Source organism: Mesoplodon bidens (assembly GCF_964165515.1).
Source record: "Mesoplodon bidens genome assembly, chromosome: 2".
NCBI lineage: Eukaryota > Metazoa > Chordata > Mammalia > Artiodactyla > Ziphiidae > Mesoplodon > Mesoplodon bidens.
The window spans coordinates 500,330-525,929 of record NC_138177.1 but is presented as its reverse complement, the minus strand read 5'-3'; positions in this window follow the sequence as shown (position 1 = coordinate 525,929).

Genomic DNA, 25,600 nt, shown 5'->3' with positions numbered 1-25,600 from the left:
ACAACGCACGGGTCTGTGCCAGCGTACGGGCCAGGTTTAGGCTACGGCTTAGTCTAAGGTGTACGGCTGGTTTTGGGTTTCCTTTCAGGGCTAGGGTTAGGGTTAGGGAATGGCAAGGCTTACGACACAGGTGAGGGTACGGAAACGTGGGCGGGTCAGGCTACATGCTGACGCACGGGTCAGTGCCAGCGTACGGCCAGGAGTAGGGTACGGCGTTGGGTAAGGTGTAGGGCTGGTGCTGGGTTTCTATTCCGGGCTAGCGTTAGGGTTAGGGAACGGAAAGGAATAGGGCACAGGTGAGGGTACGGAAACCTGGGAAGGTCAGGCTACGTGCCAACGCACGGATCCGTGCCAGCGTACGGGCCAGGAGTAGGGTACGGCGTAGTGTAAGGTGTAGGGCTGGTGGTCGTTTTCCATTCGGGGCTAGGGTTAGGGTTATGGAATGGCAAGGCTTAGGACACAGGTGAGGATATGGAAACGTCGTAGGGTCAGGCTATGTGCTGACGCACGGTTTAGTGCCAGCGTACAGGCCAGGAGTAGGCAACGGCGTAGGGTAAGGTTTAGGGCTTGTGGTGGGTTTCCTTTCTGGGCTAGGGTTAGGGTTAGGGAACGGCAAGGCTTAGGGCACATGTGAGGGTACGGAAACTTTGGAGTGGCAGGCTACGTGCTGACGCACGGGTCAGTGCCAGCGTACGGGCCAGGAATAGGGTACGGCGTAGGGTAAGGAGTAGGGCTGGTGGTGGGTTTCCGTTCCAGGCTAGGATTAGCGTTAGGGTACGGCAAGTTTTAGGGCACAGGTGAGGGTACGGAAACGTGTGAGAGGCAGGCTACGTGCTGACGCATGGTTCCGTGCCAGCGTATGGGTCAGGATTTGGCTACGGCATAGGGTAAGGTGTAGGGGTGGTGTTGGGTTTCTGTTCCGGGCTAGGGTTAGGTTTAGGGAATGACAAGGCTTAGGGCACAGGTGAGGCTATGGAAACGTGGGAGGGGCAGGCTATGTGCTGACGCACGTGTCAGTGCCAGCGTACGGGCCAGGAGTAGGGTACGGCGTAGGGTAATGTGTAGGGCTGGTGGTGGTTTTCCGTTCTGGGCTATGGTTAGGGTTAGGGAACGGCAAGTCTTAGGGCACAGGTGAGGGTACGGAAACGTGGGAGAGGCAGGCTACGTGATGCCGCACGGGTCAGTGCCAGCGTATGGGCCAGGAGCAGGGTACTGCGTAGGGTAAGGTGTAGGGCTGGTGCTGGGTTTCTATTCCGGGCTAGCGTTAGGGTTAGGGAACGGAAAGGAATAGGGCACAGGTGAGGGTACGGAAACCTGGGAAGGTTAGGCTACGTGCCAACGCACGGATCCGTGCCAGCATACGGGCCAGGAGTAGGGTACGGCGTAGTGTAAGGTGTAGGGCTGGTGGTCGTTTTCCATTCGGGGCTAGGGTTAGGGTTATGGAATGGCAAGGACACAGGTGAGGATATGGAAACGTCGTAGGTTCAGGCTATGTGCTGACGCACGGTTTAGTGCCAGCGTACAGGCCAGGAGTAGGCAACGGCGTAGGGTAAGGTTTAGGGCTTGTGGTGGGTTTCCTTTCTGGGCTAGGGTTAGAGTTAGGGAACGGCAAGGCTTAGGGAACAGGTGAGGATACGGAAACGTGGGAGGGTCAGGCTACTTGCTGAGGCATGGGTCAGTGCCAGCGTCCGGGCCAGGAGTAAGGTACAGCGTAGGGTAAGGTGTAGGGCTGGTGGTGGGTTTCTGTTCGGGGCTAGTGTTAGGGTTAGGGAACGGCAAGGCTTAGGGTACAGGTGAGGGTACGGAAACGTGGGAGAGGCAGGCTACGTGCTGACGTATGGTTCCGTGCCAGCGTACGGTTCAGGAGTAGGCATAGGGTAAGGTGTAGGGGTGGTGGTGGGTTTCCGTTCCGGGCTAGGGTTAGGGTTAGGGAATGACATGGCTTAGGGCACAGTTGTGGGTACGGAAACGTGGGAGGGGCAGGCTACGTGCTGACGCACGGGTCAGTGCCAGCGTACGGGCCAAGTGTAGGGTACGGTGTAGGGTAAGGTGTAGGGCTGGTGGTGGTTTTCCGTTTCAGGCTAGGGTTAGGGTTAGGGAACGGCAAGGCTTAGGGCAGAGGTGAGGCTACGGAAACGTGGGAGAGGCGGGCTACGTGTTTACACACGGGTTACTGCCAGTGTACGGGCCAGGAGTAGGGTACGGCGTAGGGTAAGGTGTAGGGTTGGTGGTGGGTTTCCATTCCGGGCTAGGGTTAGGGTTAGCGAACGGCAAGGCTTAGGGCACAGGTGAGGTTACGGAAACGTGGGAGAAGCAGGCTACGTGCTGACGCACGGGTCAGTGCCAGCGTACATGCCAGGAGTAGGGTACTACGAAAGGTAAGGTGTAGGGCTGGTGGTGGGTTTCCGTTCCGGGCTAGGGTTAGGTTTAGGTAATGGTAAGGCTTAGGGCATAGTTGAGGGTACGGAAACGTGGGAGAGGCAGGCTACGTGCTGACGCACGGCTTAGTGCCAGCGTACGGGCGAGGAGTAGGCTACGGCATAGGGTAAGGTGTAGGGCTGGTGGTGGGTTCCCGTTCCGGGCTAGAGTTAGGGTTAGGGAACGGCAAGGCTTAGGGCACAGGCGAGGGTACGGAAACGTGGTAGAGGCAGGCTACGTGCTGACACACGGGTCAGTGGTAGTGTACGTGCCAGCAGTACGGTATGGCGTAGGGTATGGTGTAGGGCTGGTGGTGGGTTTCCATTCCGGGCTAGGGTTAGGGGTAGGGAACGACAAGGCTTAGGGTACAGGTGAGGGTACGGAAACGTGGGAGGGTCAGGCTACGTGCTGACGCACGGGTCAGTGCCAGCAGACGGACCAGGTGTAGGCTACAGCGTAGGGGAAGGTGTAGGGCTAGTGGTGGGTTTCCGTTCCGGGCTAGGGATAGGGTTAGGGAACGGCAAGGCTTAGGGCACAGGTGAGGTTATGGAAACGTGGGAGGGTCAGGCTACATGCTGACGCACGTGTCAGTGCCAGCATACGGGCCAGGAGTAGGCTACGGCGTAGGGGAAGGTGTAGGGCTGGTGGTGGGTTTCCGTTCTGGGCTAGGGTTAGGGTTAGGGAACGGCAAGGCTTAGGGCACAGGTGATGGAACGGAAAAGTGCGATAGGCAGGCTACGTGCTGACGCACGGGTCAGTGCCAGCGTACGGGCCAGGAGTAGGCTACGGCATAGGGTAAGGTGTAGGGCTGGTGGTGGGTTTCCGTCCCGGGCTGGGGTTAGGGTTAGGGAACGGCAAGGCTTATGGCACAGGTGAGCGTTCGGAAACGTGGGAGAGGCAGGCTACGTGCTGATACATGGGTCAGTGCCTGTCCTACGGGCCAGGAGTAGGGTACAGCGTAGGGTATGGTGCAGAGCTGTTGGTGTGTTTCCGTTCCGGGCTAGGGCTAGGGGTAGGGAACGGCAAGGCTTAGGATACATTTGAGGGTATGGATACGTGGGAGTGTCATGCTATGTGCTGACGCATGGGTCCCTGCCAGCGTACGGGCCAGGTGTAGGCTACGGCCTAGGGTAAGGTATAGGGTCGGTTGTGGGTTTCCGTTCCGGGGTAGGGTTAGGGTTAGGAAACGGAAAGGCTTAGGGCACAGGTGAGGGTACGGAAGTGTGGGATGGCACGCTACGTGACAACGCACGGGTCAGTGCCAGCATACGGGCCAGGATTAGGCTACGGCTTAGGGTAAGGTGTAGGGCTGGTCGTGGGTTTCTGTTCCGGGCTATGGTTAGGGTTAGGGAACGGCAAGGCTTAGGGCACAGGTGAGGGTACGGAAACTTGGGAGGGTCAGGCTACATGCTGACGCACGGGTCAGTGCCAGCGTACGGGCCAAGAATAGGTTACGGCGTAGGGTAAGGTGTAGGGCTGTTGGTGGGTTTCCGTTCCGGACTAGGGTTAGGGTTAGGGATCGGCAAGGCTTAGGGAACAGTTGAGGGTACGGAAACGTGGGAGGGTCAGGGTATGTGGTGACGCAGGGGTCAGTGCCAGCGTACAGGCCAGGTGTAGGCAATGGCGTAGGGTAAGGTGTAGGGCTGGTGGTGGGTTTCCTTTCCGGGCTAGGGTTAGGGTTAGGGAACGGCAAGGCTTAGCGAACAGGTGAGTGTACGGAAACATGGAAGGGTCAGGCTACGTGCTGACGCACGGCTCAGTGCCATCGTACGGGCCAGGAGTAGGGTACGGCACAGGGTAAGGTGTAGGGCTGGTGGCGGTTTTCCGTTCTGGGCTAGGGTTAGGGTTAGGGTACGGCAAGGCTTTGCGCACAGGTGAGGGTACGGAAACGTGGGAGGGTCAGGCTATGTGCTGACGCACGGGTCAGTGCCAGCGTACGGGCCAGGAGTAGGTTACGGCGTAGGGTAAGGTGTAGGGCTGGTGGTGGGTTTCCCTTCCTGGGTAGTGTTAGGGTTAGGGAAAGGCAAGGCTTAGGGAACAGGTGAGGGTACGGAAACGTGGGAGGGTCAGGCTACATGCTGAGGCATGGGTCAGTGCCTGCGTCCGGGCCAGGTGTAAGGTACGGCATAGGGTTAGGTGTAGGGCTGGTGGTGGGTTTCCCTTCCTGGCTAGTGTTAGGGTTAGGGAACGGCAAGGCTTAGGGTACAGGTGAGGGTACGGAAACGGCGGAGAGGCAGGTTACGTGCTGACGCACGGATTAATGCCAGCGTACGGGCCAGGATTAGGGTACGGCGTCGGGTAAGGTGTAGGGCTGGTGGTGCGTTTCCGTTCCGGGCTAGGGTTAGGGTTAGGGAACGGAAGACTTAGGGCACTGGTGACGTTACGGAAACGTGGGAGGGTCATGCTACGTGCTGACGCATGGTTCCGTGCCAGCGTACAGGCCAGGTGCAGGCTACGGCGTAGGGTAAGGCGTATGCCCGGTGGTGGGTTTCCGTTCCGGGCTAGGGTTAGTGTTAGGGAACGGCAAGGCTTAGGGCACAGGTGAGGGTACGGAAACGTGGGAGGGTCAGGCTACATGCTTAAGCACAGGTCAGTGCCAGCGTACGGGCCAGGAGTACGGTACGGCGTAGGGTAAGGTGTAGGGCTGGTGGTGGTTTTCCGTTTCGGGCTAGGGTTAGGGTTAGGGAACGGCAATTCTTAGGGAACAGGTGAGGGTACGGAAACGTGGGAGGGTCAGGCTACGTGCTAACGCACAGGTCAGTGCCAGCGTACGGGCCAGGAGTCGGGTACGGCGTAGGGTAAGGTGTAGGGCTGTTGGTGGCTTTGCGTTCCGGGCTAGGGTTAGGGTTCGGCAACGGCAAGGCTTAGGGCACAGGTGAGGGTACGGAAACGTGGGAGGGTCAGGCTACGTGCTGACGCACGGGTCAGTGCCAGCGTATGGGCCAGGAGCAGGGTACGGCATAGGGTAAGGTGTAGGGCTGGTGCTGGGTTTCCGCTCCGGGCTAGGGTTAGGGTTAGGGAACGTCAAGGCTTAGGGAACATTTGAGGGTACGGAAACGTGGGAGGGTCAGGCTACGTGCTGACGCACGGGTCAGTGCCAGCATACGGGCCAGGAGTAGGCTACGGCGTAGGGTAAGGTGTAGGTTGGTGGTGGGTTTCCGTTCCGGGCTATGGTTAGGGTTAGGGAACAGTAAGGCTTAGGGAACAGGTGAGGGTACAGAAACGTGGGAGGGTCAGGCTACGTTCTGACGCACGGTTCAGTGCCAGCGTACGGGCTAGGAGTAGGCTACGGCGTAGGGTAAGGTATAGGGCTGTTGGTGGGTTTCTGTTCCCGGGTACGGTTATGCTTAGGGAACGGCAAGGCTTAGGGCACAGGTGAGGGTACAGAAACGTGGGAGGGTCAGCCTACGTGATGACGAACAAGTTAGTGCCAGCGTACGGGCCAGGAGTAGGCTTCAACGTAGGGTAAGGTGTAGGGCTGGTGGTGGGTTTCCGTTCTGGGCTAGGGTTAGGGTTAGGGAACGGCAAGGCTTGGGGCACATGTGAGGGTACGGAAACTTTGGAGTGGCAGGCTACATGCTGACGCAAGGGTCAGTGCCAGCGTACTGGCCAGGAGTAGGCTACGGTGTAGGGTAAGGTGTAGGGCTGGTGGTGGGTTTCCGTTCCGGGCTAGGGTTAGGGTTAGGGAACGGCAAAGCATAGGGCACAGGTGAGGGTACGGAAACGTGGGAGGGTCAGGCTACGTGCTGACGCACAAGTCAGTGCCAGCATACGGGCCAGGAGTCGGGTACGGCGTAGGGTAAGGTGTAGGGCTGTTGGTGGCTTTGCGTTCCGGGCTAGGGTTAGGGTTAGGCAATGGCATGGCTTAGGGCACAGGTGAGGGTACGGAAACGTGGGAGAGGCAGGCTACGTGCTGACGCACGGGTCAGTGCCAGCATACGGGCCTAGAGTAGGATACGGCGTAGGGTAAGGTGTAGGGCTGGTGGTGGGTTTCTGTTCCGGGCTAGGGTTAGGGTTAGGGAACGGCAAGGCTTAGGGCATAGGTGAGGGTACGGAAACGTGGGAGGATCAGACTACGTGCTGACGCACGGGTCAGTGCTAGTGTATGGGCCAGGAGTAGGGTACGGCGTAGTGTAAGGTGTAGGGCTGGTGGTGGTTTTCCGTTCCGGGCTAGGGTTAGGGTTAGGGAACGGCAAGGCTTAGGGCACAGGTGAGGGTATGGAAACGTGGGAGGGGCAGGCTACGTGGTGACGCACGGGTCAGTGCCAGCATACAGGCCAGGAGATGGCAACGGCTTAGGTTAAGGTATAGGGCTTGTGGTGGATTTCCGTTCCGGGCTAGGGTTAGGGTTAGGGAACGGCAAGGTTTAGGGCACATGTGAGGGTACGGAAACGTGGTAGAGGCAGGCTATGTGCTGACTCACGGGTCAGTGTCAGCGTACGGGCCTGGAGTAGGGTACGGCGTAGGGTAAGGTGTAGGGGTAATGGTGGTTTTCTGTTCCGGGCTAGGGTTAGTAGGGAAAAGCAAGGCTTAGGGCACAGGTGAGGGTACGGAAACGTGGGAGGGTCAGGCTACATGCTGACGCATGGGTCAGTGCCAGTGTACGGGTCAGTAGTAGGCCAGGGCATAGGGTAAGGTGTAGGGCTGGTGGTGGGTTTCCGTTCCGTGCTAGGGTTAGGGTTAGGGAATGGCAAGGCCTACGGAACAGGTGAGGGTACGGAAACGTGGGAGGGTCTGCCTACGTGCTGACGCACGGGTCACTGCCAGCGTACGGGCCAGGATTAGGGTACGGCGTAGGGTAAGGTGTAGGGCTGGTGGTGGGTTTCCGTTCCGGGCTAGGGTGAGGGTTAGGGAACGGCAAGTTGTAGGGCATAGGTGAGGGTACGGAAACGTGGGAGGGTCAGGCTACATGCTTACGCACGGGTCAGTGCCAGCGTAAGGGCCAGAAGTAGGGTACGGCGTCGGGTAACGTTTAGGGCTGGTGGTGTGTTTCCGATCCGGGCTTGGGTTAGTGTTAGAGAACGACAAGCCTTTGGGCACAGGTGAGGGTACGGAAACGTGGGAGGGTCAGGCTATTTGCTGACGCATGGGTCAGTGCCTGCATACAGGCCAGGAGTAGGCAACGGCATTGGGTAATGTGTAGGGCTGGTGGTGGGTTTCCTTTTCGGGCTAGGATTAGGGTTAGGGAACAGTAAGGCTTAGGGAACAGGTGAGTGTACTGAAACGTGGGAGGGTCAGGCTACGTTCTGACGCACGGGTCAGTGCCAGCGTACGGGTTAGGATTAGGCTACAGCGTAGGGTAAGGTGTAGGGCTGTTGGTGGGTTTCTGTTCCCGGGTACGGTTATGCTTAGGGAACGGCAAGGCTTAGGGCACAGGTGAGGGTACAGAAACGTGGGAGGGTCAGCCTACGTGATGACGAACAAGTCAGTGCCAGCGTACGGGCCAGGAGTAGGCTTCAACGTAGGGTAAGGTGTAGGGCTCGTGGTGGGTTTCCTTTCTGGGCTAGGGTTAGGGTTAGGGAACGGCAAGGCTTAGGGCACATGTGAGGGTACGGAAACTTTGGAGTGGCAGGCTACGTGCTGACGCACGGGTCAGTGCCAGCGTATGGGTCAGGATTAGGCTACGGCATAGGGTCAGGTGTAGGGGTGGTGTTGGGTTTCTGTTCCGGGCTAGGGTTAAGTTTAGGGAATGACAAGGCTTAGGGCACAGGTGAGGGTATGGAAACGTGGGAGGGGCAGGCTATGTGCTGACGCACGTGTCAGTGCCAGCGTACGGGCCAGGAGTAGGTTACGGCGTAGGGTAATGTGTAGGGCTGGTGGTGGTTTTCCGTTCCGGGCTAGGGTTAGGGTTAGGGAACGGCAAGTCTTAGGGCACAGGTGACGGTACGGAAACGTGGGAGAGGCAGGCTACGTGATGCCGCACGGGTCAGTGCCAGCGTACGGGCCAGGAGCAGGGTACGGCGTAGGGTAAGGTGTAGGGCTGGTTCTGGGTTTCTGTTCCGGGCTAGGGTTAGGCTTAGGGAACGGCAAGGCTTAGGGCACAGGTGAGGGTACGGAAACGTGGGAGTGGCAGGCTACGTGGTGACGCACGGGTCAGTGCCAGCGTACGGCCAGGAGTAGGGTACGGCGTTGGGTAAGGTGTAGGGCTGGTGCTGGGTTTCTATTCCGGGCTAGCGTTAGGGTTAGGGAACGGAAAGGAATAGGGCACAGGTGAGGGTACGGAAACCTGGGAAGGTTAGGCTACGTGCCAACGCACGGATCCGTGCCAGCGTACGGGCCAGGAGTAAGGTACGGCGTAGGGTAAGGTGTAGGGCTGGTGGTGGGTTTCCCTTCCTGGTTAGTGTTAGGGTTAGGGAACGGCAAGGCTTAGGGCACATGTGAGGGTACGGAAACGTGGGAGAGGCAGGCTACGTACTGACGCACGGGTCAGTGCCGCGTACTGGCCAGGAGTAGGGTACGGCGTAGGGTAAGGTGTAGGGCTGGTGGTGGGTTTCCGTTCCGGGTTAGGCTTAGGGTTAGGGAACGGAAGACTTAGGGCACAGGTGACGTTACGGAAACGTGGGAGGGTCATGCTACGTGCTGACGCATGGGTCCGTGCCAGCGTACGGGCCAGGTGCAGGCTACGGCGTAGGGTAAGGCGTATGCCCGGTGGTGGGTTTCCGTTCCGGGCTAGGGTTAGTGTTAGGGAACGGCGAGGCTTAGGGCACAGGTGAGGGTACGGAAACGTGGGAGGGTCAGGCTACGTGCTTAAGCGCAGGTCAGTGCCAGCGTACGGGCCAGGAGTACGGTATGGCGTAGGGTAAGGTGTAGGGCTGGTGGTGGTTTTCCGTTTCGGGCTAGGGTTAGGGTTAGGGAACGGCAATGCTTAGGGAACAGGTGAGGGTATGGAAACGTGGGAGGGTGAGGCTACGTGCTGACGCAAGGGTGAGTGCCAGCGTACTGGCCAGGAGTAGGCTACGGTGTCGGGTAAGGTGTAGGGCTGGTGGTGGGTTTCCGCTCCGGGCTAGGGTTACGGTTAGGGAATGGCAAGGCATAGGGCACAGGTGAGGGTACGGAAACGTGGGAGGGTCAGGCTACGTGCTAACGCACAGGTCAGTGCCAGCGTACGGGCCAGGAGTCGGGTACCGCGTAGGGTAAGGTGTAGGGCTGTTGGTGGCTTTGCGTTCCGGGCTAGGGTTAGGGTTAGGCAACGGCAAGGCTTAGGGCACAGGTGAGGGTACGGAAACGTGGGAGAGGCAGGCTACGTGCTGACGCACGGGTCAGTGCCTGCATACGAGCCTGGAGTAGGATACGGCGTAGGGTAAGGTGTAGGGCTGGTGGTGGGTTTCTGTTCCGGGCTAGGGTTAGGGTTAGGGAACGGCAAGGCTTAGGGCATAGGTGAGGGTACGGAAACGTGGGCGGGTCAGACTACGTGCTGACGCACGGGTCAGTGCCAGTGTATGGGCCAGGAGTAGGTTACGGTGTAGGGTAAGGTGTAGGGTGGTGGTGGGTTTCCGTTCCGGGCTAGGGTTAGGGTTAGGGAACGGCAAGGCTTAGGGTACAGGTGAGTGTATGGAAACGTGGGAGAGGCAGGCTACGTGCTGACGCACGGGTCCGTGCCAGCGTCCGGGCAAAGAGTAGGGTACGGCGTAGGGTAAGGTGTAGGGCTGGTGGTGGGTTTCTGTTCGGGGCTAGTGTTAGGGTTAGGGAACAGCAAGGCTTAGGGTACAGGTGAGGGTATGGAAACGTGGGAGAGGCAGGCTACGTGCTGACGCACGGGTCCGTGCCAGCGTCCGGGCCAGGAGTAGGGTACGGCGTAGGGTAAGGTGTAGGGCTGGTGGTGGGTTTCTGTTCGGGGCTAGTGTTAGGGTTAGTGAACGGCAAGGCTTAGGGTACAGGTGAGGGTATGGAAACGTGGGAGAGGCAGGCTACATGCTGACGCACGGGTCCGTGCCAGCGTACGGGCCAGGAGTAGGGTACGGCGTCGGGTAAGGTATAGGGCTGGTGGTGGGTTTTCGTTCCGGGCTAGTTTTAGGGTTAGGTAACGAAAGACTTAGGGCACAGGTGAGGTTACGGAAACGTGGGAGGGTCCTGCTACGTGCTGACGCAAAGGTCAATGCCAGCGTACGGGCCAGGTGCAGGCTACGGCCTAGGGTAAGGCGTATGCCCGGTGGTGGGTTTCCGTTCCGGTCTAGGGTTAGTGTTAGGGAACGGCAAGGCTTAGGGCACAGGTGAGGGTACTGAAACGTGGGAGGGTCAGGCTACATGCTTACGCACGGGTCAGTGCCAGCGTACGGGCCAGGAGTACGGTACGGCATAGGGTAAGGTGTAGGGCTGGTGGTGGTTTTCCGTTCCGGGCTATGGTTAGGGTTAGGGAACGGCAATGCTTAGGGTACAGGTGAGGGTACGGAAAGGTGGGAGAGGCAGGCTACGTGCTGACGCACTGGTCCGTGCCAGCGTACGGGCCAGGAGTAGGGTACGGCGTCGGGTAAGGTATAGGGCTGGTGGTGGGTTTCCGTTCCGGGCTAGGGTTAGGGTTAGGGAACGGCAATGCTTAGGGAACTGGTGAGGGTATGGAAACGTGGGAGGGTCAGGCTACGTGCTGACACAAGGGTCAGTGCCAGCGTACTGGCCAGGAGAAGGCTACGGTGTAGGGTAAGGTGTAGGGCTGGTGGTGGGTTTCTGTTCCGGGCTAGGGTTAGCGTTAGATTACGGCAAGTCTTTGGGCACAGGTGAGGGTACGGAAACGTGGGAGAGGCAGGCTACGTGCTGACGCATGGTTCCGTGCCAGCGTACGGTTCAGGAGTAGGCTACGGCATAGGGTAAGGTGTAGGGGTGGTGGTGGGTTTCCGTTCCGGGCTAGGGTTAGGGTTAGGGAATGACATAGCTTAGGGCACAGTTGTGGGTACGGAAACGTGGGAGGGGCAGGCTACGTGCTGACGCACGGGTCAGTGCCAGCGTACGGGCCAGGAGTAGGGTACGGCGTTGGGTAAGGTTTAGTGCTGGTGGTGGGTTTCCGATCTGGGCTAGGGTTAGGGTTAGGGAACGGCAAGGCTTAGGGCACAGGTGAGGCTACGGATACGTGGGAGAGGCGGGCTACGTGTTTACATACGGGTTACTGCCAGTGTACGGGCCACGAGTAGGGTACGGCGTAGGGTAAGGTGTAGGGTTGGTGGTGGGTTTCCATTCCGGGCTAGGGTTAGGGTTAGGGAATGGCAACGCTTAGGGCACCGGTGTGGGTACGGAAACGTTGGAGAGGCAGGCTACGTGCTGACGCACGTGTCAGTGCCAGTGTACGGGCCAGAAGTAGGGTACGGCGCAGTTTAAGGTGTAGGGCTGGTGGTGGGTTTCCATTCCGGGCTAGGGTTACGTTTAGGGAACCGCAAGGCTTAGGGAACAGGCGAGGGTATGGAGACGTGGGAGAGGCAGGCTACGTGCTGACGCACGGGTTAGTGCCAGCGTACGGGCCAGGTGTCGGGTACGGCGTAGGGTAAGGTGTAGGGCTGGTGGTGGGTTTCCATTCCGGGCTAGGGTTAGGGTTAGGGAACGGCAAGGCAGAGGGCACAGGTGAGGGTACGGAAACGTGGGAGGGTCAGGCTATGTGCTGACGCACAGGTCAGTGCCAGCGTACGGGCCAGGAGTCGGGTACGGCGTAGGGTAAGGTGTAGGGCTGTTGGTGGCTTTGCGTTCCGGGCTAGGGTTAGGGTTAGGCAACGGCAAGGCTTAGGGCACAGGTGAGGGTACGGAAACGTGGGAGAGGCAGGCTACGTGCTGACGCACGGGTCAGTGCCTGCATACGAGCCTGGAGTAGGATACGGCGTAGGGTAAGGTGTAGGGCTGGTGGTGGGTTTCTGTTCCGGGCTAGGGTTAGGGTTAGGGAACGGCAAGGCTTAGGGCATAGGTGAGGGTACGGAAACGTGGGCGGGTCAGACTACGTGCTGACGCACGGGTCAGTGCCAGTGTATGGGCCAGGAGTAGGTTACGGTGTAGGGTAAGGTGTAGGGTGGTGGTGGGTTTCCGTTCCGGGCTAGGGTTAGGGTTAGGGAACGGCAAGGCTTAGGGTACAGGTGAGTGTATGGAAACGTGGGAGAGGCAGGCTACGTGCTGACGCACGGGTCCGTGCCAGCGTCCGGGCAAAGAGTAGGGTACGGCGTAGGGTAAGGTGTAGGGCTGGTGGTGGGTTTCTGTTCGGGGCTAGTGTTAGGGTTAGGGAACGGCAAGGCTTAGGGTACAGGTGAGGGTATGGAAACGTGGGAGAGGCAGGCTACGTGCTGACGCACGGGTCCGTGCCAGCGTCCGGGCCAGGAGTAGGGTACGGCGTAGGGTAAGGTGTAGGGCTGGTGGTGGGTTTCTGTTCGGGGCTAGTGTTAGGGTTAGGGAACGGCAAGGCTTAGGGTACAGGTGAGGGTATGGAAACGTGGGAGAGGCAGGCTACATGCTGACGCACGGGTCCGTGCCAGCGTACGGGCCAGGAGTAGGGTACGGCGTCGGGTAAGGTATAGGGCTGGTGGTGGGTTTTCGTTCCGGGCTAGTTTTAGGGTTAGGTAACGAAAGACTTAGGGCACAGGTGAGGTTACGGAAACGTGGGAGGGTCCTGCTACGTGCTGACGCAAAGGTCAATGCCAGCGTACGGGCCAGGTGCAGGCTACGGCCTAGGGTAAGGCGTATGCCCGGTGGTGGGTTTCCGTTCCGGTCTAGGGTTAGTGTTAGGGAACGGCAAGGCTTAGGGCACAGGTGAGGGTACTGAAACGTGGGAGGGTCAGGCTACATGCTTACGCACGGGTCAGTGCCAGCGTACGGGCCAGGAGTACGGTACGGCATAGGGTAAGGTGTAGGGCTGGTGGTGGTTTTCCGTTCCGGGCTATGGTTAGGGTTAGGGAACGGCAATGCTTAGGGTACAGGTGAGGGTACGGAAACGTGGGAGAGGCAGGCTACGTGCTGACGCACTGGTCCGTGCCAGCGTACGGGCCAGGAGTAGGGTACGGCGTCGGGTAAGGTATAGGGCTGGTGGTGGGTTTCCGTTCCGGGGTAGGGTTAGGGTTAGGGAACGGCAATGCTTAGGGAACTGGTGAGGGTATGGAAACGTGGGAGGGTCAGGCTACGTGCTGACACAAGGGTCAGTGCCAGCGTACTGGCCAGGAGAAGGCTACGGTGTAGGGTAAGGTGTAGGGCTGGTGGTGGGTTTCTGTTCCGGGCTAGGGTTAGCGTTAGATTACGGCAAGTCTTAGGGCACAGGTGAGGGTACGGAAACGTGGGAGAGGCAGGCTACGTGCTGACGCATGGTTCCGTGCCAGCGTACGGTTCAGGAGTAGGCTACGGCATAGGGTAAGGTGTAGGGGTGGTGGTGGGTTTCCGTTCCGGGCTAGGGTTAGGGTTAGGGAATGACAAAGCTTAGGGCACAGTTGTGGGTACGGAAACGTGGGAGGGGCAGGCTACGTGCTGACGCACGGGTCAGTGCCAGCGTACGGGCCAGGAGTAGGGTACGGCGTTGGGTAAGGTTTAGTGCTGGTGGTGGGTTTCCGATCTGGGCTAGGGTTAGGGTTAGGGAACGGCAAGGCTTAGGGCACAGGTGAGGCTACGGATACGTGGGAGAGGCGGGCTACGTGTTTACATACGGGTTACTGCCAGTGTACGGGCCACGAGTAGGGTACGGCGTAGGGTAAGGTGTAGGGTTGGTGGTGGGTTTCCATTCCGGGCTAGGGTTAGGGTTAGCGAACGGCAAAGCTTATGGCACAGGTGAGGGTACGGAAACGTGGGAGAGGCAGGCTACGTGCTGACGCACGGGTCAGTGCCAGCGTATGGGCCAGGAGCAGGGTACGGTGTATGGTAAGGTGGAGGGCTGGTGGTGGGTTACCGTTCCGGTCTAGGGTTAGGTTTAGGGAACAGCAAGGTTTAGGGCACAGTTGAGGTTATGGAAACGTGGGACGGTCAGGCTACATGCTGACACACGGGTCAGTGCCAGTGTATGGCCCAGGAGAAGGTTAGAGCGTAGGGTAAGGTGTAGGGCTGGTGGTGGGTTTCCGTTCTGGGCTAGGGTTAGGTTTAGGGAACGGCAAGGCTAAGGGCACAGGCGAGGGTACGGAGACGTGGGAGAGGCAGGCTACGTGCTGACGCACGGGTTAGTGCCAGCGTATGGGCCAGGAGTAGGCTACGGCATAGGGTAAGGTGTAGGGATGGTGGTGGGTTTCCGTTCCGGGTTAGAGTTAGGGTTAGGGAACGGCAAGGCTTAGGGCACAGGCGAGGGTACGGAAACGTGGGAGAGGCAGGCTACGTGCTGCCGCACGGGTCAGTGCCAGCGTATGGGCCAGGAGCAGGGTACGGTGTAGGGTAAGGTGGAGGGCTGTGGTGGGTTTCTGTTCCGGGCTAGGGTTAGGTTTAGGTAACGGTAAGGCTTAGGGCATAGTTGAGGGTACGGAAACGTGGGAGGGTCAGGCTACATGCTGACGCACGGGTCAGTGCCAGCGTACCCGCCAGGAGAAGGGTAGAGCGTAAGTTAAGGTGTAGGGATGGTGGTGAGTTTCCTTTCAGGACTAGGGTTAGGGTTAGGGAATGGCAACGCTTAGGGCACCGGTGTGGGTACGGAAACGTTGGAGAGGCAGGCTACGTGCTGACGCACGTGTCAGTGCCAGCGTACGGGCCAGAAGTAGGGTACGGTGTAGGGTAAGGTGTAGGGCTAGTGGTGGGTTTCTGTTCCGGGCTAGGGTTAGGGTTAGGGAACGGCAAGGCTTAGGGCACAGGTGAGGTTATGGAAACGTGGGAGGGTCAGGGTACGTGCTGACGCACGTGTCAGTGCCATCATACGGGCCAGGAGTAGGCTACGGCGTAGGGTAAGGTGTAGGGCTGGTAGTGGGTTTCCGTTCCGGGCTAGGTTTAGGGTTAGGGAACGGCAAGGCTTAGGGAACAGGTGAGGGTACGGAAACGTGGGAGGGTCAGCCTACGTACTGACGCACGGGTCACTAGCAGCGTACGGGCCAGGATTAGGGTACGGAGTAGGGTAAGGTGTAGGGCTGGTGGTGGGTTTCCGTTCCGGGCTAGTGTTAGGGTTAGTGAACGGCAAGTCTTAGGGCATAGGTGAGGGTACGGAAACGTGGGAGGTTCAGGCTACATGCTGACGCACGGGTCAGTGCCAGCGTACGGGCCAGAAGTAGGGTACGGCGTCGGGTAACGTTTAGGGCTGGTGGTGTGTTTCCGTTCCGGGCTAGGGTTAGTGATAGAGAACGACAAGCCTTAGGGCACAGGTGAGGGTACAGAAACGTGGGAGGGTCAGGCTATTTGCTGACGCATTGGTCAGTGCCAGCATACAGGCCAGGAGTAGGCAACGGCGTGGGGTAAGGAGTAGGGCTGGTAGTGGGTTTCCTTTTCGGGCTAGGGTTAGGTTTAGGGAATGGCAAGGCTTAGGGCACAGGTGAGGGTAGTGAAACGTGGGAGAGGCAGGCTACGTGGTGATGCACGGGTCAGTGCCAGCATACAGGCCAGGAGTAGGCAACGGCTTAGGTTAAGGGGTAGGGCTGGTGGTGGGTTTCCGTTCTGGGCTATGGATAGGGTTAGGGTATGGCAAGGCTTAGGGCACAGGTGAGGGTAGGGAAAAATGGGACGGTCAGCCTACGTGATGACGAACATGTCAGTGCCAGCGTACGGGCCAGGAGTATTCTTCGACGTAGGGTAAGGTGTAGGGCTGGTGGTGGGTTTCCGTTCTGGGCTAGGGTTAGGGTTAGGGAACGGCAAGGCTTAGGGCACATGTGAGGGTACGGAAACTTTGGAGTGGCAGGCTACATGCTGACGCACGTGTCAGTGCCAGCGTACGGGCCAGGAGTAGGGTACGGCGTAGGGTAAGGTGTAGGGCTGGTGGTGGGTTTCCGTTCTGGGCTAGGGTTAGGGTTAGGGAACGGCAAGGCTTAGGGCACAGTTGAGGGTACGGAAACATGGGAGGTTCAGGATACATGCTGACGCACGTCTCAGTGCCATCGTACGGGCCAGGAGTAGGGTACGGCACAGGGTAAGGTGTAGGGCTGGTGGTGGGTTTCCGTTCCGGGCTAGGGTTAGGGTTAGGGTACGGCAAGGCTTAGCGCACAGGTGAGGGTACGGAAACGTGGGAGGGTCAGGCTATGTGCTGACGCACGGGTCAGTGCCAGCGTACGGGCCAGGAGTATGGTAAGGCGTAGTGTAAGGTGTACGGCTGGTGCTGGGTTTCCGTTCCGGGCTAGGGTCAGGGTTAGGGAACGGCATGGCTTAGGGCACAAGTGAGGGTACAGAAACGTGGGAGGGTCAGGCTAAATGCTGACGCACGAGTCAGTGCCAGCGTACGGGCCAGGAGTAGGGTACGGCTTAGGGTAAGGTGTAGGGCTGGTGGTGGGTTTCCGTTCCGGGCTAGGGTTAGGGTTAGGGAACGGCAAGGCTTAGGGCACAGGTGAGAGTACGGGAACGTGGGAGGGTCAGGCTACATGCTGAGGCATGGGTCAGTGCCATCGTCTGGGCCAGGAGTAAGGTACGGCGTAGGGTAAGGTGTAGGGCTGGTGGTGGGTTTCCCTTCCTGGCTAGTGTTAGGGTTAGGGAACGGCAAGGCTTAGGGAACAGGTGAGGGTACGGAAACGTGGGAGGGTCAGGCTACATGCTGAGGCATGGGTCAGTGAGAGCGTCCGGGCCAGGAGTAAGGTACGGCGTAGGGTAAGGTGTAGGGCTGGTGGTGGGTTTCCCTTCCTGGTTAGTGTTAGGGTTAGGGAACGGCAAGGCTTAGGGCACATGTGAGGGTACGGAAACGTGGGAGAGGCAGGCTACGTACTGACGCACGGGTCAGTGCCGCGTACTGGCCAGGAGTAGGGTACGGCGTAGGGTAAGGTGTAGGGCTGGTGGTGGGTTTCCGTTCCAGGCTAGGATTAGGGTTAGGGAACGAAGACTTTGGGCACAGGTGACGTTACGGAAACGTGGGAGGGTCATGCTACGTGCTGACGCATGGGTCCGTGCCAGCGTACGGGCCAGGTGCAGGCTACGGCGTAGGGTAAGGCGTATGCCCGGTGGTTGGTTTCCGTTCCGGGCTAGGGTTAGGGTTAGGGAACGGCAAGGCTTAGGGAACAGGTGAGGGTACGGAAACGTGGGAGGGTCAGCCTACGTACTGACGCACGGGTCACTGCCAGCGTACGGGCCCGGATTAGGGTACGGAGTAGGGTAAGGTGTAGGGCTGGTGGTGTGTTTCCGTTCCGGGCTAGGGTTAGTGTTAGAGAACGACAAGCCTTAGGGCACAGGTGAGGGTACGGAAACGTGGGAGGGTCAGGCTATTTGCTGACGCATTGGTCAGTGCCAGCATACAGGCCAGGAGTAGGCAACGGCGTGGGGTAAGGAGTAGGGCTGGTAGTGGGTTTCCTTTTCGGGCTAGGGTTAGGGTTAGGTAATGGCAAGGCTTAGGGCACAGGTGAGGGTAGTGAAACGTGGGAGAGGCAGGCTACGTGGTGACGCACGGGTCAGTGCCAGCATACAGGCCAGGAGTAGGCAACGGCTTAGGTTAAGGGGTAGGGCTGGTGGTGGGTTTCCGTTCTGGGCTATGGTTAGGGTTAGGGTATGGCAAGGCTTAGGGCACAGGTGAGGGTAGGGAAAAATGGGACGGTCAGCCTACGTGATGACGAACATGTCAGTGCCAGCGTACGGGCCAGGATTAATCTTCGACGTAGGGTAAGGTGTAGGGCTGGTGGTGGGTTTCCGTTCTGGGCTAGGGTTAGGGTTAGGGAACGGCAAGGCTTAGGGCACATGTGAGGGTACGGAAACTTTGGAGTGGCAGGCTACATGCTGACGCATGGGTCAGTGCCAGCGTACGGGCCAGGAGTAGGGTACGGCGTAGGGTAAGGTGTAGGGCTGGTGGTGGGTTTCCGTTCTGGGCTAGGGTTAGGGTTAGGGAATGGCAAGGCTTAGGGCACAGTTGAGGGTACGGAAACATGGGAGGTTCAGGATACATGCTGACGCACGGGTCAGTGCCGGCGTACGGGCCAGGAGTAGGGTACGGCGTTGGGTAACGTTTAGGGCTGGTGGTGAGTTTCCGATCCGGGCTAGGGTTAGGGTTAGGGAATGGCAAGGCTTAGGGCACAGGTGAGGGTACGGAAACGTGGGAGAGGGAAGCTACGTGCTGATGCATGGGTCAGTTCCAGTGTACGGGCCAGTTGTACGCAACGGCGTAGGGCGAGGTGTAGGGCTGGTGGTGGGTTTCTTTTCAAGGCTAGGATTAGGGTTAGGGAACGGCAAGGCTTAGGGCACAGGTGAGGGTACGGAAACGTGGGAGGGTCAGGCTACGTGACAACGCACGGGTCTGTGCCAGCGTACGGGCCAGGATTAGGCTACGGCTTAGTCTAAGGTGTACGGCTGGTTGTGGGTTTCCTTTCAGGGCTAGGGTTAGGGTTAGGGAACGGCAAGGCTTACGGCACAGGTGAGGGTACGGAAACGTGGGCGGGTCAGGCTACATGCTGACGCACGGGTCAGTGCCAGCGTACGGGCCATGAGTAGGGTACGGCGTAGGGTAAGGTGTAGGGCTGGTGGTGGTTTTCCGTTCCGGGCTAGGGTTAGGGTTAGGGAACGGCAAGTCTTAGGGCACAGGTGAGAGTACGGAAACGTGGGAGAGGCTGGCTATGTGCTGCCGCACGGGTCAGTGCCAGCGTATGGGCCAGGAGCAGGGTACGGTGTAGGGTAAGGTGGAGGGCTGGTGGTGGGTTTCCGTTCCGGTCTAGGGTTAGGTTTAGGTAACGGCAAGGCTTAGGGCATAGTTGAGGGTACGGAAACGTGGGAGGGTCAGGCTACAGGCTGACGCACGGGTCAGTGCCAGCGTACCGGCCAGGAGAAGGGTACAGCGTAGGTTAAGGTGTAGGGATGCTGGTGAGTTTCCGTTCCGGGCTAGGGTTAGGGTTAGGGAATGGCAAGGCTTAGGGCACCGGTGAGGGTACGGAAACGTTGGAGAGACAGGCTACGTGCTGCCGCACGGGTCAGTGCCAGCGTATGGGCCAGGAGCAGGGTACGGTGTAGGGTAAGGTGTAGGGCTAGTGGTGGGTTCCTGTTCCGGGCTAGGGTTAGGGTTAGGGAACGGCAAGGCTTAGGGCACAGGTGAGGTTATGGAAACGTGGGAGGGTCAGGGTACGTGGTGACGCACGTGTCAGTGCCAGCATACGGGCCAGGAGTAGGCTACGGCGTAGGGGAAAGTGTAGGGCTGGTGGTGGGTTTCCGTTCCGGGCTAGGGTTAGGGTTACGGAACGGCAAGGCTTAGGGCACAGGTGATGGAACGGCAACGTGCGATAGGCAGGCTACGTGCTGACGCACGGGTCAGTGCCAGCGTACGGGCCAGGAGTAGGCTACGGCATAGGGTAAGGTGTAGGGCTGGTGGTGGGTTTCTGTCCCGGGCTGCGGTTAGGGTTAGGGAACGGCAAGGCTTATGGCACAGGTGAGCGTTCGGAAACGTGGGAGGGGCAGGCTACGTGCTGATACACGGGTCAGTGCCTGCGTACGGGCCAGGAGTAGGGTACAGCGTAGGGTATGGTGCAGAGCTGTTGGTGTGTTTCCGTTCCGGGCTAGGGCTAGGTGTAGGGAACGGCAAGGCTTAGGATACATTGGAGGGTATGGATACGTGGGAGTGTAATGCTACGTGCTGACGCATGGGTCAGTGCCAGCGTACGGGCCAGGTGTAGGCTACGGCGTAGGATAAGGTATAGGGTCGGTTGTGGGTTTCCGCTCCGGGGTAGGGTTAGGGTTAGGAAACGGAAAGGCTTAGGGCACAGGTGAGGGTACGGAAACGTGGGATGGTCACGCTACGTGACAACGCACGGGTCAGTGCCAGCGTACGGGCCAGGATTAGGCTACGGCTTAGGGTAAGGTGTAGGGCTGGTTGTGGCTTTCTGTTCCGGGCTAGGGTTAGGGTTAGGGAACGGCAAGGCTTAGGGCACAGGTGATGGTACGGAAACGTGGGAGGGTCAGGATACATGCTTACGCACGGGCCAGTGCCAGCGTAAGGGCCAGGAGTAGGCTACGGCGTCGGGTAAGGTGTAGGGCTGGTGGTGGGTTTCCGTTCCGGGCTAGGGTTAGGGTTAGGGTACGGCAAGGCTTAGCGCACAGGTGAGGGTACGGAAACGTGGGAGGGTCAGGCTATGTGCTGACGCACGGGTCAGTGCCAGCGTACGGGCCAGGAATAGGTTACGGCATAGGGTAAGGTGTAGGGCTGTTGGTGGGTTTCCGTTCCGGACTAGGGTTAGGGTTAGGGAACGGCAAGGCTTAGGGAACAGTTGAGGGTACGGAAACGTGGGAGGGTCAGGGTATGTGGTGACGCAGGGGTCAGTGCCAGCGTACAGGCCAGGTGTAGGCAATGGCGTAGGGTAAGGTGTAGGGCTGGTGGTGGGTTTCCTTTCCGGGCTAGGGTTAGGGTCAGGGAACGGCAAGGCTTAGCGAACAGGTGAGTGTACGGAAACATGGAAGGGTCAGGCTACGTGCTGACGCACGGCTCAGTGCCATCGTACGGGCCAGGAGTATGGTAAGGCGTAGTGTAAGGTGTACGGCTGGTGCTGGGTTTCCGTTCCGGGCTAGGGTCAGGGTTAGGGAACGGCATGGCTTAGGGCAACAAGTGAGGGTACAGAAACGTGGGAGAGGGAAGCTACGTGCTGATGCACGGGTCAGTTCCAGTGTACGGGCCAGTTGTACGCAACGGCGTAGGGCGAGGTGTAGGGCTGGTGGTGGGTTTCTTTTCAAGGCTAGGATTAGGGTTAGGGAACGGCAAGGCTTAGGGCACAGGTGAGGGTACGGAAACGTGGGAGGGTCAGGGTACGTGACAACGCACGGGTCTGTGCCAGCGTACGGGCCAGGTTTAGGCTACGGCTTAGTCTAAGGTGTACGGCTGGTTTTGGGTTTCCTTTCAGGGCTAGGGTTAGGGTTAGGGAACGGCAAGGCTTACGGCACAGGTGAGGGTACGGAAACGTGGGCGGGTCAGGCTACATGCTGACGCACAGGTCAGTGCCAGCGTACGGCCAGGAGTAGGGTACGGCGTTGGGTAAGGTGTAGGGCTGGTGCTGGGTTTCTATTCCGGGCTAGCGTTAGGGTTAGGGAACGGAAAGGAATAGGGCACAGGTGAGGGTACGGAAACCTGGGAAGGTCAGGCTACGTGCCAACGCACGGATCCGTGCCAGCGTACGGGCCAGGAGTAGGGTACGGCGTAGTGTAAGGTGTAGGGCTGGTGGTCGTTTTCCATTCGGGGCTAGGGTTAGGGTTATGGAATGGCAAGGACACAGGTGAGGATATGGAAACGTCGTAGGGTCAGGCTATGTGCTGACGCACGGTTTAGTGCCAGCGTACAGGCCAGGAATAGGCAACGGCGTAGGGTAAGGTTTAGGGCTTGTGGTGGGTTTCCTTTGTGGGCTAGGGTTAGAGTTAGGGAACGGCAAGGCTTAGGGAACAGGTGAGGGTACGGAAACGTGGGAGGGTCAGGCTACTTGCTGAGGCATGGGTCAGTGCCAGCGTCCGGGCCAGGAGTAAGGTACAGCGTAGGGTAAGGTGTAGGGCTGGTGGTGGGTTTCTGTTCGGGGCTAGTGTTAGGGTTAGGGAACGGCAAGGCTTAGGGTACAGGTGAGGGTACGGAAACGTGGGAGAGGCAGGCTACGTGCTGACGTATGGTTCCGTGCCAGCGTACGGTTCAGGAGTAGGCTACGGCATAGGGTAAGGTGTAGGGGTGGTGGTGGGTTTCCGTTCCGGGCTAGGGTTAGGGTTAGGGAATGACATGGCTTAGGGCACAGTTGTGGGTACGGAAACGTGGGAGGGGCAGGCTACGTGCTGACGCACGGGTCAGTGCCAGCGTACGGGCCAAGTGTAGGGTACGGCGTAGGGTAAGGTGTAGGGCTGGTGGTGAGTTTCCGTTTCAGGCTAGGGTTAGGGTTAGGGAACGGCAAGGCTTAGGGCAGAGGTGAGGCTACGGAAACGTGGGAGAGGCGGGCTACGTGTTTACACACGGGTTACTGCCAGTGTACGGGCCAGGAGTAGGGTACGGCGTAGGGTAAGGTGTAGGGTTGGTGGTGGGTTTCCATTCCGGGCTAGGGTTAGGGTTAGCGAACGGCAAGGCTTAGGGCACAGGTGAGGTTACGGAATCGTGGGAGAGGCAGGCTACGTGCTGACGCACGGGTCAGTGCCAGCGTACATGCCAGGAGTAGGGTACTACGAAAGGTAAGGTGTAGGACTGGTGGTGGGTTTCCGTTCCGGGCTAGGGTTAGGTTTAGGTAACGGTAAGGCTTAGGGCATAGTTGAGGGTACGGAAACGTGGGAGAGGCAGGCTACGTGCTGACGCACGGCTTAGTGCCAGCGTACGGGCGAGGAGTAGGCTACAGCATAGGGTAAGGTGTAGGGCTGGTGGTGGGTTCCCGTTCCGGGCTAGAGTTAGGGTTAGGGAACGGCAAGGCTTAGGGCACAGGCGAGGGTACGGAAACGTGGCAGAGGCAGGCTACGTGCTGACACACGGGTCAGTGGTAGCGTACGTGCCAGCAGTACGGTATGGCGTAGGGTATGGTGTAGGGCTGGTGGTGGGTTTCCATTCCGGGCTAGGGTTAGGGGTAGGGAACGGCAAGGCTTAGCGAACAGGTGAGTGCACGGAAACATGGAAGGGTCAGGCTACGTGCTGACGCACGGCTCAGTGCCATCGTACGGGCCAGGAGTAGGGTACGGCACAGGGTAAGGTGTAGGGCTGGTGGTGGGTTTCCGTTCCGGGCTAGGGTTAGGGTTAGGGAATGGCAAGGCTTAGCGAACAGGTGAGTGTACGGAAACATGGAAGGGTCAGGCTACGTGCTGACGCACGGCTCAGTGCCATCGTACGGGCCAGGAGTAGGGTACGGCACAGGGTAAGGTGTAGGGCTGGTGGTGGGTTTCCGTTCCGGGCTAGGGTTAGGGTTAGGGAACGGCAAGGCTTAGGGAACAGGTGAGGGTACGGAAACGTGGGAGGGTCAGCCTACGTACTGACGCACGGGTTACTGCCAGCGTACGGGCCAGGATTAGGGTACAGAGTAGGGTAAGGTGTAGGGCTGGTGGTGGGTTTCCGTTCCGGGCTAGGGTTAGGGTTAGTGAACGGCAAGTCTTAGGGCATAGGTGAGGGTACGGAAACGTGGGAGGGTCAGGCTACATGCTGACGCACGGGTCAGTGCCAGCGTACGGGCCAGAAGTAGGGTACGGCGTCGGGTAACGTTTAGGGCTGGTGGTGTGTTTCCGTTCTGGGCTAGGGTTAGTGTTAGAGAACGACAAGCCTTAGGGCACAGGTGAGGGTACAGAAACGTGGGAGGGTCAGGCTATTTGCTGACGCATTGGTCAGTGCCAGCATACAGGCCAGGAGTAGGCAACGGCGTGGGGTAAGGAGTAGGGCTGGTAGTGGGTTTCCTTTTCGGTCTAGGGTTAGGTTTAGGGAATGGCAAGGCTTAGGGCACAGGTGAGGGTAGTGAAACGTGGGAGAGGCAGGCTACGTGGTGACGCACGGGTCAGTGCCAGCATACAGGCCAGGAGTAGGCAACGGCTTAGGTTAAGGGGTAGGGCTGGTGGTGGGTTTCCGTTCTGGGCTATGGTTAGGGTTAGGGTATGGCAAGGCTTAGGGCACAGGTGAGGGTAGGGAAAAATGGGACGGTCAGCCTACGTGATGACGAACATGTCAGTGCCAGCGTACGGGCCAGGAGTATTCTTCGACGTAGGGTAAGGTGTAGGGCTGGTGGTGGGTTTCCGTTCTGGGTTAGGGTTAGTGTTAGGGTACGGCAAGGCTTAGGGCACATGTGAGGGTACAGAAACTTTGGAGTGGCAGGCTACGTGCTGACGCACGGGTCAGTGCCAGCGTACGGGCCAAGAATAGGGTACGGCGTAGGGTAAGGTGTAGGCCTGGTGGTGGGTTTCCGCTCCGGGCTAGGGTTAGGGTTAGGGAACGTCAAGGCTTAGGGAACAGTTGAGGGTACGGAAACGTGGGAAGGTCAGGCTACGTGCTGACGCACGGGTCAGTGCCAGCATACGGGCCAGGAGTAGGCTACGGCGTAGGGTAAGGTGTAGGTTGGTGGTGGGTTTCCGTTCCGGGCTAGGGTTAGGATTAGGGAACAGTAAGGCTTAGGGAACAGGTGAGGGTACGGAAACGTGGGAGGGTCAGGCTACGTTCTGACGCACAGTTCAGTGCCAGCGTATGGGCTAGGAGTAGGCTACGGCGTAGGGTAAGGTATAGGGCTGTTGGTGGGTTTCTGTTCCCGGGTACGGTTATGCTTAGGGAACGGCAAGGCTTAGGGCACAGGTGAGGGTACAGAAACGTGGGAGGGTCAGCCTACGTGATGACGAACAAGTTAGTGCCAGCGTACGGGCCAGGAGTAGGCTTCAACGTAGGGTAAGGTGTAGGGCTGGTGGTGGGTTTCCGTTCTGGGCTAGGGTTAGGGTTAGGGAACGGCAAGGCTTAGGGCACATGTGAGGGTACGGAAAATTTGGAGTGGCAGGCTACATGCTGACGCACGGGTCAGTGCCAGCGTACGGGCCAGGAGTAGGGTACGGCGTAGGGTAAGGTGTAGGGCTCGTGGTGGGTTTCCGTTCTGGGCTAGGGTTAGGGTTAGGGAACGGCAAGGCTTAGGGCACAGTTGAGGGTACGGAAACATGGGAGGTTCAGGATACATGCTGACGCACGGGTCAGTGCCAGCGTACGGGCCAGGAGTAGGGTACGGCATTGGGTAACGTTTAGGGCTGGTGGTGAGTTTCCGATCCGGGCTAGGGTTAGGGTTAGGGAATGGCAAGGCTTAGGGCACAGGTGAGGGTACGGAAACGTGGGAGAGGGAAGCTACGTGCTGATTCACGGGTCAGTTCCAGTGTACGGGCCAGTTGTACGCAACGGCGTAGGGCAAGGTGTAGGGCTCGTGGTGGGTTTCTTTTCAAGGCTAGGATTAGGGTTAGGGAACGGCAAGGCTTAGGGCACAGGTGAGGGTACGGAAACGTGGGAGGGTCAGGCTACGTGACAACGCACGTGTCTGTGCCAGCGTACGGGCCAGGATTAGGCTACGGCTTAGTCTAAGGTGTACGGCTGGTTGTGGGTTTCCTTTCCGGGCTAGGGTTAGGGTTAGGGAACGGCAAGGCTTAGGGCACAGGTGAGGGTACGGAAACGTGGGCGGGTCAGGCTACATGCTGACGCACGGGTCAGTGCCAGTGTACGGGCCAGGAGTAGGGTACGGCGTAGGGTAAGGTGTAGGGCTGGTGGTGGTTTTCCGTT